At 45.9% G+C, this 17,147-nt stretch overlaps 1 long non-coding RNA gene across 1 annotated transcript; it reads right to left on the bottom strand.

The window, feature by feature from the left end:
• Positions 1-1,079: 1,079 nt before the first annotated feature.
• Positions 1,080-16,810, bottom strand: LOC109320924. The gene is made up of 3 exons (XR_002103881.1): positions 16,722-16,810; positions 5,735-5,739; positions 1,080-1,090 (listed from the first exon to the last, which is right to left on the bottom strand). It is a non-coding gene; the product is annotated as an uncharacterized LOC109320924 (long non-coding RNA).
• Positions 16,811-17,147: the final 337 nt, after the last annotated feature.

The raw sequence follows: 17,147 nt of genomic DNA, 5'->3' as shown, positions 1-17,147 counted from the left end.
ATCGGCAACTTGGATGAGGGGGTGAAAAGCACTAAGATGTGGGGAGAAGTGAGCACACTAAAAGAGAGGGACAGGCTACAACTAGATCTGGACAGGTTACAGAGGTGGGCAGATGAGAATAGGATGGGTTTCAATATGGACAAGTGCAAGGTATTACACCTGGGGAGGAAGAACCAGCAGCATACCTACAGGTGGGGGAACTCCCTTCTCATCAGCACAGGCAGAAAAGGATCTTGGAGTCATTATTGATTCCAAGATGAACATGGGCAGCCAATGTGAGGACATGGTCAGGAAGGCTAACTGCACCTTGTCATGCATCCACAGATGCATCTTGAGCAGATCCAAGGAGGTGATTCTTGACTATGCGACATTGGTCAGGCCGCAGCTGGAGTACTGCATCCAGTTCTGGGCTCTGCACTTCAGGAGGGATGTGGGTAGCATTGAGACGGTACAGAGGAGGGCCACTCACATGATCGGGGGCAGCAGGGCAGGCCCTATGAGGAGAGGCTATGGAACCTGAACCTGTTTAGCCTCCACAAGAGAAGGCTGAGAGGGGATCTGGTGACCATCTAGAAACTTACCAAGGGGGGAATGGGAGAGACCCTGTTTCCCTGAGCACTATCAGGAGTAACTAGGAATAATGGCCATAAGTTGACTGAGAGTAGGTTCAGGCTAGACATCAAGAAGCACTACTTCACAGTCAGGATCTGGAACGAACTTCCAAGGGAAGTGGTGCTTGCTCCTACCTTGGGGTCTTAAAGAGAAGGCTAGATAATCACTTAGCTGGGGTCGTTTGACCCCAGCATTCTTTCCTGCCCATGGCAGGAGGTTGGACTTGATGACCTGTCACATAAAAAGTAATACATGATGTGGGAGAAAAAATATTTGTCTATGCTGTGACTGCCACCAGAATAGATTAATCAATATCAGTGATGATGCACAAGGGGGAAGGAGTAGCTGAGAGGAAACTAAAACACCCTACTTGAAATGACAGAACGGGAAAAGGAATCAGTGCCCTTATGGTGCTATGGGGAAAAGATGTATGTGGTAAACAAGTATCTGCAAAATTTTGAGATGTATGGGCTGAATACTAGGTAGTGACCCAAATATAGTCTACCCAAGTGTCTACATGCTCCACCCAGGAAGTGACCACTGCTCAGACTGATTAAGTTTTCAGTTTTAGAGAAAGAAAATAAGTTTGCTGAGATTAAATTCTTGTCTGTCAGGAAAAAAATCCTCTACCCAGAACTTCTCCATCCAAGCACCTTCAAGCAAAGTGAATAGGAAAGCAAAATGCTACCAGTTCTTTAACTTGCCAAGTCCAGGCACATGCTATGGGGAAAGTGACTTCCTATGACAAGAAAGTGAGTAAAGTTTAGGTTTAAGTGAGCATGAGCAGAACTCATTTTAAGCTCCAACCAAAACCATTTAACATCCTTTCCAAAAGCTGATAAGAATTATACATTATGTACATCTCATTCTGTAGCAGGGCTGGAGTGAATAGGCTGGAACAGCCAATTCTCACCGTTAGTTACAGAGACTGTGGATGTATCTATACTTGCAATTACTGCAAAGCAATACACTCTGAGGTGTACTGCTTCAGAGTTTATTGCTCTCAGGTGTGCTGTTTGAACATGCGGTCAGGAACAATAAACTGCAGAGCAATAAACTCCAGAGTTTATTGCCATTTGGACATGGGCCTGAGAGTGGAGCATGTTGAGAGCAGTTCTGGCTGGCAGGTGGCTGGAGGAGTCAGGCTGCCAGGCTGGGGCTGATGCCTCCAGTTCAACATGCTGCTGAGGGACTGGCTAGGGCATGAGGATGCTTCAGTGTAGGGCTAGCCAGCAGGCAATCCCTGGACTGAAGCATCGTTGTGCCCCAGCCAGCCAGGGTAGCATCTATGTGTGTGCTGCTGCAGAGCTTTTTACTCTAGGATAGTACTTGTATTTTCTGTTTACTAGTACTATCCTGCTATGGAGTAAATTAGTTTACTACAGCTCAATAGAGTAGACACTGAGAAGTTTCAACACTGTTTTGATGTGTTTTGATGTTTAGCCCAGAGACTATAATGGGGAATCATGAAAATGCCTATAACTTTGTCATTTGTTGCCTGATTTGAATAAAAACATCAGGGCTGGTAGCCTCTGCAAAGGCCACAAAGCATATCAAGTTTCAAGGAGATAGATTTAGGAGTTTCAGAGAAACTGCACCTCAAACTGTTTAGAGAAAAACTTGTGTCACTTGGAAGTTGAAAGGCACAGGGGGGTGAAAACAGCAGGGATGGTAGTCCTGGCAGAGGCTACAAATCCTGCCAAGTTTCAAGAAGATAAATGCAGGGGTTTCTGGGAAACTGTACCTCAAGCTGCTGACGAGCAAAACTTGTGTCAAGTATGTGACTTTGTGTGTGTGTTAAGGTGCGCCCTCACTGGTGCTGGGCCTCTACACAGCACGGTAGTGTGCCCCAATGAGGCCTCCTCCTCCCCTACAGCCTCATCCTGGTCCACCACTTTAAATATCAACAGGTAAGTAAGCAGCACAGTAGCACTAGCATCTCAGGAAGACAAACTGCCACAGAGCCTTTCCTTCCTTTCCTGGAGGAGCTTCTTCTCTAGCAGCTGCCAGAGAACTCTCCCTGACAGCTCCAGCCCTGGGGCTTAGATTTGCCCAGGGCCCTGCCTCCTTCTGGTCAGCTGACTGGGGACAGGTGCTAGGGAGGTAGGTTGTAGCCGTGTTGGTCTAAGGACATAGCACTGGCAGACAAGGTTCATTGGGTCAATCTGATATTTTTTAGTAGATCAACTGAATAGTTGGAGAAATATAACTTAACAAGGTTTTGGGTTGAAAAACCCTTTGTCAGGATGAGGAACCACCTGAAGTTTGTGTGTGTGCTGTTCCTGGATGGAAGGAGTAGTAAAGAAACCAGAGGCTGGCATGCAACACAGGCAAGAAAGCCAGTCAGTGAAAATGGAAATGGAGGCAGGTGAGAGACAGGCTGGGTGGGGGGTGGGAGGAGGAGGAGGATATAACAGGTAAAAGTGGACAGGTACCTGGGGAGTCAGATGTCCAGCAAGCTGTAGTTTGTCAGAATTCCAATGTTTATATTGAGCCCTTGAGTTTCTGTACCTAGGAGGTTGATGAAGAGCAGTTCATAGGCTCACTAGTGAAAAGTGGTTTGTAAATTAAAACAAGCTCTGAACCTTGCCATCCTCATCACTGTAAGCCAACTACCTACAGCTCAAAACACACTGAATGGATTCAGACCTTGCCATGACAAGACACACAAAACCTGCCAACAATATCTCCAGTGTGGAGATATCTTCACAATACATATCTCGATCAGGGCACCAAGCGTCCTGATGGAAAATATGTAGGATACATCAAGCAACAACTGTACATCAGAATGAGCACACACCAAAAATCTATAAAAGACAAGAACACCCATCCACCTGTCTCCAGTCTCTTAGGCCTGATCCTCAAAGGAAATTTACAAACCACTTTTCACAGATGAGCCTATGAACTTCACTTTCATCAATCTCCTGGGTACAGAAACTCATGGACTCAAAATAGACATTGGAATTCTGACACACCAGAACCTGCCAGACATCTGACTCCCCAGGTACCTCTCCACTTTTACCTGCTACATATCCTTTCCCTCCCACCCCAGCCTGTCCCTCACCCCATGATGCTTCCATTTCCATTTTCACTGACTGATATTGTTGCCTGCATTGCATGCCAGCCTCTGGCTTCTTTACTATTCCTTCCATTCAGGACCAGCAGACACAAAAACTGCAGGTGCTTCCTCAGCCTGACAAAGGGTTTTTCAGTGCAAAAGCTGGCATTCCAGGAAGCTAAGCTGAGCTCACCTGGAGCCTCAGAACTCCACTGCAACCAGTAAGTCTCAGGCCTGTCAAAGACGTGACAGGTCTGGGCTTTCCCCAGCCAGGACTATGTGTTAGCTGGAGGTTATGGCACCTCCTACCCACCTTTCATATGGGGATCCTTGGTCCTGGCATTTATGGGCCTGCCACACCACCAGCAGCCCCACCAGGCCTCCCTACCCTGGCAGGGTGCAGTTTTAGTGGTTATGCCCAGGACCTGGGGCCTCCTCCTTCTCTATAGTCCCTGCCCATACCTCCAAGTTCATTCTGGCACAGAAGCTCAACAGGGACATATTCTTCCCCTGCTGGCTGGTGATACAGTGAGTGCCCCCTCCAGCTGTGAGAGCAGGGCACTACATGGTTGTGAAATGAAAGCATAAAAAAAAGAAACAAGTGCAGATAGAGTGAAGAGGTTGGTACTCACTCTGTCTGCACCTTGAGATTAGAAAACCCCAGGGGTGGGAAGTTCACCTTTAGAAATACCTGCTGCTCCACCAAGCCAGGATCCAAGGAGGTGCTACTACATCACCAGCAATGCTGAACACCCACTCACTTGGAACACTGGTCAGTGGACAGGACAGGTGTTCCCAGGCACATCTGGCTGCAGCTTGCCCAGTAGGCCAAGGGGTTGCACAGCAGCAGCTCTGTCCTTGGTGAGATAGCAGCCACTAAGGCCTGAGTGCTTCCTGCCTGATGGTGGGGTGCAGTTCTGCTGGACCCCACCATGGAAGCCATGTCCTTGGCCCATATTGGCAGCACCTGTGGTGAAGGAGGAGACTGGCTGGTGGATGGCATGCTGGCATGGGACAATGGATCCCCCTCTTTGACATCCCCCTGCCTCTGTCCTTCTGCCTCCCTGACTCTATTCACCAGCACCTCCACTGACTGATCCAGGCTTTTGCTGCCACATACATGCCCCTTCACCTTCAGGTCACACAAGGTGGTCAGCATGTGGACTGTACTGGACCGCAAGGGATCAAACTGTTTCCTGATGCCCTCCTTCAGTCACCTCACCAATGCCTACAGGTCTGCTGACAGCAGCTTGCCCCAGCCAGGAACATTATTCCCCTGGAATTTCTCCATTTGGTTCTGAAGTTCCCTCACTACAGGGAATAAGGATAAGGAGGGCATTGGCAGCGCTGAGGCTCTTGGTGGACTCGAGGAAGGGCTTGAGGACCAGCAAGATCTGGGAGACGGTATTCCACTCAGCTCTGTTAAGGGGACTGCTGATTCGAATCTCCACGAGAAAGGCAATTTCATGTGTAGCAAAACCCCCAGTTTTCCTTTTTTTTATTTATTTTAAAATGCATTCCCTTCCCTTCCCCAACAATTTCTGACTTTTTCTCTCCCTCTCTATTCCCTATAGATGAGTATATATGAGCTAAGACATAGGATAAGCTTCAGCAATTTATTTCGGTAGCAAGTTGTATTCCTTCTTTACATTGCATAATTATTATGTTTATATTGATTTTTACTGTTCAATATTACTGTTTTACTGGTACTATATGATTTAGGCCTACATATGAAAGTTAGCATAAGTCATGTCAAGTTTCCATTTTGTTTGTCAAGTCTCCATCCTGTCCCCAGGCCTGATTGTGTAACCCATGACTCACACCTACCCCTCCTACATAACTTGGTTCCTGAATGAATGGGGATGAATGAGGGTGCTTGAGAGACAATGGCAGTAGGTCTAAAAATAGCTCCCTCTGAATGACCGAACCACCAACACCAATATCTGGACCAATGACCCAGCCCCTGGAACCACCCATCAGCATTCAAGAAACAAAAGATGAGGCAACCCACCATTGTGCCAGGCTGCATATGCTCAGTAAGAACACCTCTGGGTCAGGACTAACATTGCCTGGACAAGCCCTCCCCATAGGAGATCAGAGGTAGTCTGCCCCATAAAAGGGGTAGTGAAGACTGACTCCTTGGGATGCCCTCTCCATCTGGACCAGCACCATGCCACGCCACCCAGAGGCCCTACTGGCAACACCCCTCTGGACAACACCGATTGGACAAGGACCCCTTTCCAGCTTGGATAGGTGGCTATCACCTCCCACACCCTCTTCAACCAAGGACTTGTACTCTGCTTCTCTTCCCTACCTGGACTGCAACCCTTCCACTGAGTCTCTTTCTCCCGCTGCCATTGTGAGTGCTTCTGTGTGTGTGTGTGTGTGTGTGTGTGTGTGTGTGTGTGAACCAATAACTTCATGGGGCTGTATAGTGTGTTGTCTGTTTAATAAAACTGTTATTTGGACCCCTAAGTTGGGTTTTGCTTTACTATCATTCAGCGCTGCTCCAGTCTCCAGTCCTTGCCCCTCTAACTTCTGTCTCATTTCTCCCTCTTTTGCTTCTGGCTCACTTCCACCTCTAACACCTGTCTTGAGCTCCTCTCTGCCTCCAACCCCCCTGTTTCTTTGCTACTGTCTTATCCCCACTGCCTTTTCCTTTCCCCCTGAGCAATCAGGTTTCTGCCTCAGTTTTTTTCCTGGCTGTCTCCTCCTTGCCACCACTTATCTGCCCCCCCGCCAATATCTCAGCTGTCTGCCTCAGTTTCTAGCCTCAGTCTATCTTAAGTAAACCCAAGCCTCAGTTCCTCATCCATCTTCTCTGTAGTCCACTGGTTCTAATCCTGGTTCTGGTAACTTTCACTCCTTACATTTTAACGCTCTTTCTCTCACCTTAACCTTCCCCCAGGTACCCTAAGCACACACATACACACTGTACCATCCAAGTTAGGAAATTACCTGTGTGTATGTGTAGGTGGGTTGTGTGTGTGTATATGTATATATACATATACACACACACATACATACACATCATTGTGTGCATGATATTAGTGATCTGTGTCTAACTTTTGGCGTGTATAGTGTATGTGCTTGAATTGGTGATAGGTATCCATGTGCCTAGGCTGGTTTGGATGTGTATGTGCCTGAGTTGGTAGTGTGTGTGTGTGCATGCACCTAATTGATTTGTGTATTTGTATATGTGCAATTGTGTCACATCCTGTCTAACAGCGCAATTTTGAGATCCTGAAAGTTGGCCTGACCCCACAGGGAAACACGTGGGTCGTCTTCTGTTGCTTTATCAACCTCTTGACCATCAGGTATGTGGAGTTCCAACGAGTCTCCACACCCTGCATGATTTTGTGCTGCAGGATATTCAGCTCTGCCTGTTTGTCCCGCAGTATCTTGTCCCCCTTGATACTCCAGTTGAAGTAGCCTGCCACCTTCCTGCATTTCTAAATGAGCTTGCTGGTGGTGCCAGTGCCTTCACTGGCAGCTCTGTCCCCCTCTGAGGCATCCCTAACAATAAGGTGGAACTTGTACGCCACACAGTGGATGCCAAGCAAGTTGGCATCATGGACCTTTGTGACCATATTGGCCCCATTGTCAATGACCATGAACCCATGGATGAGATTGCCCTGCCCAACAAGTCACCCCATTACCAAGTGGTTCATGGCCCCCATTATCTCAGTTGCTGTGTGGGACTCATCCATCACCTTGGCTTGAAGGACAGCCCACTGATGGCTTAACTGGTCACACCAGTGCCCTGTGAGGGAGAGGTATGCATGATCTCCACCCTGGCTGCTCCAGATGTCTGAGGTGAAGTGTAAGGCCACCTGTGGGCCTGCCTTGCACAGCTCCTCCTTCAAGTACTCCCTGCATGCCTCATACAGGGAGGACACTACTGTCCTGCAGAAGGTGGTGCATGTGGGCACTTGGTATGATGGGGCCACGAGTACCATGAGCCACCTGAACCCTGGCCACTCAACTAAGGAAAAGGGCTGGCCATCCACAGCAAGCATCTCCCCAATGCTCTGGGTGATTGTGCTCACCTTTGCAACATGCCCCACTTTCTGTCTGCTTTTCTCGCACTGTTCCAGGGTGGCCAACCTCTGCTTTGTGGGGATCAGGGCTTTGGAGCAAGAGTGGGGCTTATTTTTGGGCATGATCTCACTGGTGCTAGGCTAAGGAGGAGCAAGGGCAAAGGGGTTGTGCCTGTGGAGATGCATCAGCATTTCCATGGTGCTCATGTGTTTTGTTCCCTTGCCCCAGCTGATTTTGGCTTGGCAGTACAGGCAGATAGCATATGTGGGATCATCTGCCAGCTCAAAATGATCCCAGACCAGACTACCCCCTTGCTTCTGGGGTGTGGGTGCATGTGTGGATGCACCCCCATTTCCCCTCCTCAGCAGGCAGAGGCACAGCAACAGGAGGAGCAGACTCAGCTGAGCCACTTGCCTTCACAACCTTTACCTCAACCTCCTCCAAAGTGCCTTCTGAGAAAGGAAACCTAGCTCTATGGGAAACTTGAGGGTTATGCAACACAAATGCAGATGATTCTTCCTCTTTCTTCAGAACTTCACTTGATTTCATAGATTTCATAGATTTCATAGACATTAGGGCTGGAAGGGACCTCAGAAGATCATTGAATCCAGCCGAAGGGCAGGAAGTCAGCTGGAGTCCTGGCATTTATATCCAGAACCAGCTCCAGCTCTTCCTCTGGCTCTGCAAGGCTCAACAGGGGAATTGAAATGAGGGTGGAGGAGACTGTCATGCTCGTGCTGCTGGTGCTGCTGCATTGTGGTGGTGGTGGGGTTATGGCTAGTGCTATTGGAGGGGATGTAGACTCAGGCAGTTGCACTGCTCCCCTCTCCTTGCTGCCAGTAGAACTGGAAGCCTCTTGTTTTCTAGTTGTAGGAAAGAAGCTGCATCTCAGTTTGGGGTGGGGGAGGGGGAATTACAGCTCTCCCTCTACCCCCTCTTCTGCCCCTCCCTGAAGGCTTGCCTTTCCTGCATGTTTCATAGTGTGTTTGATGTGCTGGACAATCTGTGTGTTCTGTAATTTAATCTGTATTTATGTAATATATGTAGATGATTGTATTTATGTATTTATATAATAAATAAAATATATAAATGTATGTATGTGTTCCTGTATAAATATAATATGCAATATAGGCTGTACTTCCCTGCACAGTGAATGGAATGTACACTCTGAGAGAAAGCATAGATTTCTTTTCTGGAGGAAAAGAATCAAAATAGACTAACAAAAACAAAAAGAGGATTTTGGGGGCCGAATAAATTGAAAGGAATGAATATAATAATAGAGGGTATGAGGAATACAAAAGGTATTGGGTCCCACTTGCTAGTAACAGGCTAGCAAATAAGAAGTGATAGCTTTTCTCTGATGCTGCTGAATTGCTGGAAGACATAGCTCAGTAAGCTGACCCCAAGGCACAGAGAAAGCTCAGTTCAAACAATGCTTTTTATGCTGTTTTTCCATCCCTCCCCCAGAGCACTGGGATTGGAAGGGACCTCAGGGAAGGATCACAGTCCCTCGCCAGCTACACATGTCAATATTAGAGCAGTCCTTCCCCCCTCTTCATTAGTCTTTCTTTAGCTGCAAGCAAGCCTTGCTTCGAAACTAAGAATGTTTTGAAACTTTCAAAATGTTTTGAGTGCCCTCACTTCGTTTCAAGGCTGTTTCAAAACCTTTCATTTTGCTTTGATTTGGGTGTTTTGAGCTCAAAACAAGTCAAAACAGCATTAAAATGAAACACCTGTTGAAATTTCACACAGCCCTACTATTTAGTCTACTGCGCAGTAAACGGCTTATGTAGATATGTACTGTTTCACTGAAGGATACCACAGCCTACACCAGGGTGGGGAAAATACAGCCCAAAGGCCGGATCCAGTCTGTCAGGCATTTTCATTTGGCCCAGGGCACCCACAAATTAATTGTACCCTGCCCAGCCCTTCTGCCCACAAGGGTGGGAATGATGTGCCCATATACATACACCCCAAAATATCCTATTGTGCCTCACTCCCACCCTCATGGGACAACAGACAGCAACAGACCAATCTTAGGTAGAGTCCCACCAGGTCTCTGTTTAAGTTTTAGTGTATAATTTTTTTTTTCTGGTTCTAAGATGGCAACCTCCCCTTCAATAAGCAGTAGTTCTGGGTGGCAAGGGGAGGGACTTACAGTGGCAAAGGTCAGGGGTTAGGAGTAAGATTTCCAGTCTCAAGATGGCAACCAGAGAGTGGGGCAACTGTGAAGGGGCAGGACTTCCCATGCAGCTCTTGAAAGTTCACCAAACCACATTAAGTGGCCCTTCACCTGAAGTAATCACCCGCCCCTGGCCTACATGCTCATATTTCAGGAAACTGAACATAGGCAGAAGGTAAGAGAAGCTGTTTTAAGAAATCTGCTTACAAGGAATTGGGGCTCCATTGGGACAAATAATATGAAATGCTTGATGACAAAGTCTTGCCCAAGAGAATAAAATGCCTTTTATTCCTGGGAAACCTTCAGAATGAAAAAGATAGTTGATTACCTGAGTGAGATCCTGTGGAATCTGAATCACATCCTATCCTTTCAGGATTGGAGAAGAGTGATCAGGTTGTAAATCCCAGGTCTAGGGCCTTGAAAGGAAGGAGAGCTCATGAAACTGGATGTTTTAAAAATGGTAAAAATGTTATCATTTTCAGCACTATGGATATCTTTGTCTAAAGAAAGGTAGGTTAAATATAATACAGAAAACTGTTTTTGTAGAACCTAAAAGATATTTTCATGTCTTTAACTTGGCATTCTTCACTCACTGACACATAAGGAAATAATCTCTCATCATTTTATTATACAGTGGTTAGGTACTCTACAAAGTCTAAATATTAATTTAGCTGTGCAAACTGCTAAATAATACTTGTAGACTTCAATGGTAATTATATCCTTCATTTAAAATGGAAGATTTTAAAAAATCAAGAATCAGTAATTTTTAAGCAGCATTCTTAAAGTAGAATATGAGTAAAGTTTTTTTAAGTCGATTTCTGCATTGACAGAAGAGATTCCGTTTGAAAGTAATGATTATTTCATGGATTCAGTGAAAAAATATGCAACATCTGGGTTTTTTGTTGTTGTTTCTTTTGAGTGAAGTGAGATAAGTAGCAATCATGATTTAAAGGTAGGATTCATAATCAGATCCTTAATTAATCTTAATATGAAAAGTCCTTAATAAATATTAACATCTGAATATTAAATTTCCAAGCAAATATTTAATGATATGTTCAGTATCAGTGATGTGTTAGAACAATACCAAAAGAACCAAGCTTTTTTCTTTTAGGTACCAATTACTATTAAATACAATTTAAAATAATGAAATGCCAACATTCAGATGAACTGATTCTGTTTGAACTTCTTCTGTGATGTCAGCCATTTGAAAGCTGTTCTACAGCTGGTTGGATGTTTTGAATATATATGAAAATCATGTTACTGGCACTTCCCCTTTTCCAGTAACTGTGCTGAGCTGTAGAGTGACATTTCCACAGTAGAAAAGTATAGTTCAGCAGCAGAAAAATCGTCAGTGGAGGATTCAGTGGGATCCACACATAGGCTTCTGAAATGCTGGGACTCAGGTTATGTGCAGGTGCACTCAGCTGGCAGGCATTCTGTACTCTCTGACCTCTTAAGTGCATCTGGGTAGAGGCAGGCTTAATTTTGAATTGTGTTACAAGGGAATTTTTGGCTCATCAGCTCCAATAAAAAACGTGTCTTATCTGAAGCTCATATCTTTTCTATTTTACTGTTTGCCTAGATGGCATTCTTATGGCCCCAGCTATATAAAATCAGTTAAATATTTGGCCCAAATGGCTTACAACTCTTATTCCACGTATGGACTGATGGATTTGCAGTGGTGATTGTTACATTTCTTAGCATGGTGAAATTTCTTGGTGAAGTTTAAGGCCATCAGGAACTAGGTATTAGGAGATCAATATTTTGGCTGTGGCAGAGGTGTAGCAAGCTGTTTCAGTTTCCAGGGCAGAGGTGTGTATGGGAGAAATTATGCTGACTGCTGGAGAGCTGGGAAGATGGGAGTAAGGACACAGGAAGGGGAGGAGAGTCTTATCTTCCCTGGGCTCAGGCTGCTACAGCAGTGGTGTGGGCTTCCCGGGGGACTGCTCCTGGTGCCCTGTTCACTCCCTGCACTCAGGGTACAGCTTTGTGCCTCCAATGGCAAAGCCTCCAAGGTGGAGTGTCATTCCACTCCCCATCTTCAGATACCCTGCTGACCATGGGGCTGCACTTGCCCAGCTCCTATGGCGAGGCTGTCTCCACCCTCTAATTAGGCACCTCTGACTGGTGCTCCAATTGCCACCCTTTATTATGCTACTGGGCTGTGATCCCCTTCAGTAATGCTAATTCTATGACTAAGGGTGAGAATTAGCTGTTCCAGCTTGCCAATTCATCTCATCTACCCCAGCCCTGCTACCAGGTGGTGCACACATATTTTTATCATACAAAACAGCTTTGGGAAAGGATGTTAAATTGCTTCTGTCAGTTTTGTTAAGGTGGCTCTGCTCTGTTAACACTGATGGTATAAATACCCTACTAACTAGTAACAAGGCAAAACTTCTATTAAAAGTTATATCATCATTAGGTATTTCAGGTGTTTTCAAGAGCTTAAATCAGGTCACAAAAATGGATATTGGAACAGAAGCAAGACACTTATAATTTGTCTAGTTTCCTAGATGGTACTTTTTACCTACTCAGAACTCCACTGCTCTTGTTCCTAGCTGAAAAGTTGTTGTGAGGACATGGCCTCAGGAATGAACTCTGCATTTATTTAATCACTAGGTACCAAGAATTCTGCAAAACTTTTGTAGAATGGAATAGATAATCATCTTTTTTTAAGGTTTTTTTAGCCATCCTACAGAATTTGAGAGAAAAATATATCCTCAATAAATATTTATAGGATGGTTAAAATATTTATATAAAATATGGCATTGTCTGTTAAATTCTATAAGCATTTCAGAGTAATTTTCAAAGAAGTGTGTTTATTTAAATTTTGTCATGTTTTTTAAATGGGTGCTCAGAAAAATTCAGATGAAATGCATGGCAATCCTTTGATGTATCACTGGAATCAGTAACTATTGCTTTGCCATGAATGGGGAAAATACTAGATTCTGCTTGTGTTATGGAAAGGAAATTAGGCTGGGGTTAGAAAAAATGCTCCTTTTCAACTCTGTTTTTGGTTGATAAACAAGAAAAACACTGTAGGCGCATAATACAGTGATTAGAGTCTGGTCACATGATGCGAAGGTATTTTAGCAGATGCTAACAAACTTGAAAGTTTGAAGCACTAATGTAAAAATTTCTGAGACAGAATCAGTCTACACAAGCACTGAACATTGCTGGAAGATATCTTTTACTGCTGACATGCTCTCTAACCAGGTGCATAGCTCTGGGGTGGGAGCCTGGTTGCAGGGGGGTAATGAATAATCATCTACCAGCTCAGGGTGATGGGGGGCCAGCTGAGAAGGATGATTGCCAGTTCCCAAGAAAGTGAAAATCTCTGAGGGGAGGGAGCTGAGGGAGAGAGGGACAAGGCTGGTTTGGAGGAGGTAGCACCAAGTTGAGGTGTCCTTGCTCCTTGTCCCGGGGAGCAGCCAAGGGGAAAATCCCAGGGAGCCCGAGAGGAACCCAGGGAACAGGAATGGGGCAGAAAGGAAAAAAGGAAGGAATGAAAAACAAATAGAAAAGTTCTTACCTTCAGGGAGTGGCGCGGCAAAAACGGAAGTGGCGGTGGGACCCGAGTGGCTTGTTAGCCGTGTATTTATAAAATTATGGCCAGCTGAGAGCCATGGCGGGAGGAACTGGTTGGGGGCTTTAAAAATAGCAGAATTCAGCCCTGAGAGGGAGAGAGGAGGTGGAGCACCAGAGAAAGAAGCATTCTCTGAGTCCCCTTGGAGCAAAGGAGCGTGGGGGCTTGCAGCCGGCAGCCCCAGTGGAGAGAGCAGGATCCTGCAGGAGAAGACCGTCGCTGGCAGCAAGGAAGGAGACAAGGAAGCGAGGTCAAGGTGCAGAGGCTGAGAAGGGTGGGGGAACACCGAGACCTGGAGGAGCCCTCAGAAGATATGAAGAGGCGACAGCCTCTAGATCACCCAACCAGGTGGTATTACAGAGGGTGCAGGCAGTTCTGAAGAAGAGCTGTGGGGGAGATGCATCGAGGGGACCCACCAGGAGCACAGTAGGCTGACCTCAGGCCAAGGTTAGGTGGGTTGAGGCTTAAGAGCCGGCAACTGGGACAATAGAGCAGGAGATAGATACAGTCATAGAAGGGGCAACGGACGGCCCTTAGGATCTGGTGTTACTGCCAGTGGTTTAATTTGTGTTTTGTTCTGTTACCCACTGTTGGAGGGGAGGTGAGGTGTATAGCACTGACGGGGAGTAGCTGGGTCAGAGCAAGCAGCTGGTAGGTGGGGAAGAGCTAGCTGAATTCCTAAAGCCGACTGGGAAGAGGGTCCCAGGCCCCAACGACCAGAGTGAGGGGGCCAACAACCATCAAAATCCATCAAGGTGTGGTGTAAGGGCAAGGTAGAGAGGAGGAGGAGCCTCTCAGAAGACCAATGTCCCGTGGTCCCTGGAATGAGGAGCCCCGATAGTCAATCCCCACCACTGTGGTAAGATCAAGTCGTGGTGGGCGAGATTGAGGAGAGGTGATTTGGGTTGATGACATCAACTCGCTGAGACCACAGGGGTGGACGGGCGGACAACTTTGAGCATCCAGGGGCGCAGAGCATGAGACCAGATGTTCGAAACCAGGCGGGTACACTCCTGTTGCAAGAAGAACCATAGTGATGAATTAACCCTTTGTTGATTGAATTTTTTTTTGCTTAATTGCTTGCTTTCTTATGGACATTGTTTTCTTTGTAGGGACAAGTTTGCCCCACAAAAAATAAAGAACTGAGTGATAACCTGCTACACTGTATGGTCAGATATGCTACAAGGACAGCAAAATGAAGTGTGTAGCCCTTGCACTATCCAGCTCAACATAACAAGATGGAACTTCTTTAACTTGGAACAACACCTAATATGTGGTTTTGTTGGGTTTTTCTGGCAGGAGTGGGAGGATGGAGAGGGTTGTTGCCTACATTCTATCTAAAGGGACAACTGCACTACAGGGTACCTCAAGTACTTGATTTCTTTCATATCAAAGTCACAAACTCTGGATTGACTCTGAGTCCAGCCTTTTCACACTACTGGGGGAGAAATGCAAAGAAGTCTCAGCTCGAACATGTACTAAAATGAAATATAAAGCTTTATAATGATGAAGCTTATTCCATAGAAAATATTATCCATAAAGCAGCAGAAAGTGGCTGGAATTCTATGCAATTTAATGACATGGCAGTAAATGAAAGGGATCTTCTAGGAAGGGCAAAAGACGTTTTCTTTTTGGACTTAATTATGGTGCTTAGAGTATGGGAAGGCCACCAAACCAGGATGAGGCCTTCTTTAAAAAAAAAATGGAAGCCTCTAAATCACAGGATCTGGTTCTTATGGGGCATCTGCTGGGAGGGAAATGCAGAAGTGCTCAGTAGGGCAGTGTGAAGTTTTGGTTGCTGATTTGATTCAGCGGAGATTCAGCCCGATTCGGCAGCTGAATCTCTGAATCCGAATCAAATCAGGAGACCCTTTAATATCTCTGAATCAAAGTAGAACCCTCCAAATCGATTCGGAGACATTCAGAAAGATTCAATGATTTGGATATAGACACAGCTTTAAATGTTTTTCTACATACCACAAGCTACCAGGTGGCTCGCGAATGGTGAGATGCTGGGGCATCCCACAGGAGTGCGGGGGGAGTGGGGGGTGGTCCCTAGAATGCTTGGCAGGGGACCTAGAAGCACTTCTGGTCCACTTAGGTGTCCACCAGGGAGTGTGTAAGGGACCCATCCCCCAGCCCCTGGCTTGGTGACCAGTGTCTCCTTGGTCGAGGTGGGGCACACTGAGAATGCGGGGGGCTCCCCCATGCTCCTGTGAGACACTCCATCCATCCCACCACTGCAGCATTCATGAACCATGCCTTGTACCTTAAGATATGTAGAAAAAACATTTAAAGTGGCTTCTGTGGCTGAATTGCTGAATCTCTGAATCAGCATGAAATCTTCAGATGTGGATTTGGCTAAATAGAATTGGGACAGTGATCCGAATCAATGAATCGAATTACTGTTCCCGATTTTGGCTTAATCCAAATCAAATACAGCCCATTTCACACACCCTTAGTGCTCAGGTAGTCTATCATACTTTTAAAGTGTGTTGGGGATATTTTTTTCATATAGCTGATAGGCAAATAGGGCGAAGCTCTTCTTGAGGAATGGGTTGAGAATGTGAAAGAGGAAGGTAATTTGAGTCACAGTGGACAGATCTACATGAAATGCTTTACTACACAGTTGTCTAATTGACTGTGTGATAAAGTGCCACCATCTACATGTGTAGATGCTTACTGCACAGTCAATTAGTCAACTGCATGGTTAATTTGTGTTGTATTAACTGTGTTACAGTTACTGTGGAGTAGCCCATGTGTAGATGATTGACTGGGGGCAAATTTGCTCCTGGGCAGCAGGGAGTGGGAGAACAATCTCTTCCCCTGAAAGCTGCTTGCTGCTGGGGTGGGCCCATCCTGGGACAATGTCATGAAGCCCATCCTGGGACAATGTTCCCCAGCCCTGGCACCTGGCAGCTCCTGGTCCCTGCTCTGCAATCATGTTCCACGAGTAGTCATCAATGGCTCAATGTCTAGTCGGGAAGAGATATCAAGTGGGGTTCCCTGGGTCTGGAATTTTCATCATCTTTATTAATGATTTAGATGATAAGACTGAGTTCATGCTTATCAAATTGGCAGATGGCACCAAGTTGGGTGGAGCTGCAGACACTCTGGAGGTCAGGGCCAGGATCCAGAATGACCTGGATAGACTGGAAAAATAGTTTGCGATCAAACAGCTAAGATTCAACAGGGACAAATGCAAAATCCTGCACTTGGGTTGGGATAACTGCATGCACAAATAGAGACTGGGGTATGACTGGCTAGACTGCACTACTGCAGAGAAGGACCTGAGGGTTATAGTGGACAATAAGCTGAATATGAGCCAAAACAGTTTTTGTTGCAAAACGAAAAAAAGCACCCAACAGCATCCTGGGCTGTATGAACAGGACTGTCACTTCCAGATCAAGGGAAGTGATTCCTATCCTCTGTTCAGCACTGGTGAAGCCTCAGCTGAAGTACTACATCCAGTTTTGACCCCTACATTTCAAGGACGATGTGGACAGATTAGAAAGAGTACAGTGTGGAGCAACAAAAATGATTAGGGAAGCAAAATTTATGTGGAAGAGCTGAAAAAGCTAGGGCTATTTAGTCTGGTGAAGTGGGGGCTGGGGGAGGGGTTTGGGATTTGTTAATAGTCTTCAAATACCTGAAGAGAAATTATA

The sequence above is a fragment of the Crocodylus porosus genome, unplaced genomic scaffold, assembly GCF_001723895.1.
Source record: "Crocodylus porosus isolate Cpor-Errol unplaced genomic scaffold, CroPor_comp1, whole genome shotgun sequence".
In the NCBI taxonomy this organism is placed as follows: Eukaryota; Metazoa; Chordata; order Crocodylia; family Crocodylidae; genus Crocodylus; species Crocodylus porosus.
Note: the sequence above shows the minus strand (reverse complement) of the source record. Positions and strands in the feature narration are given on the sequence as shown.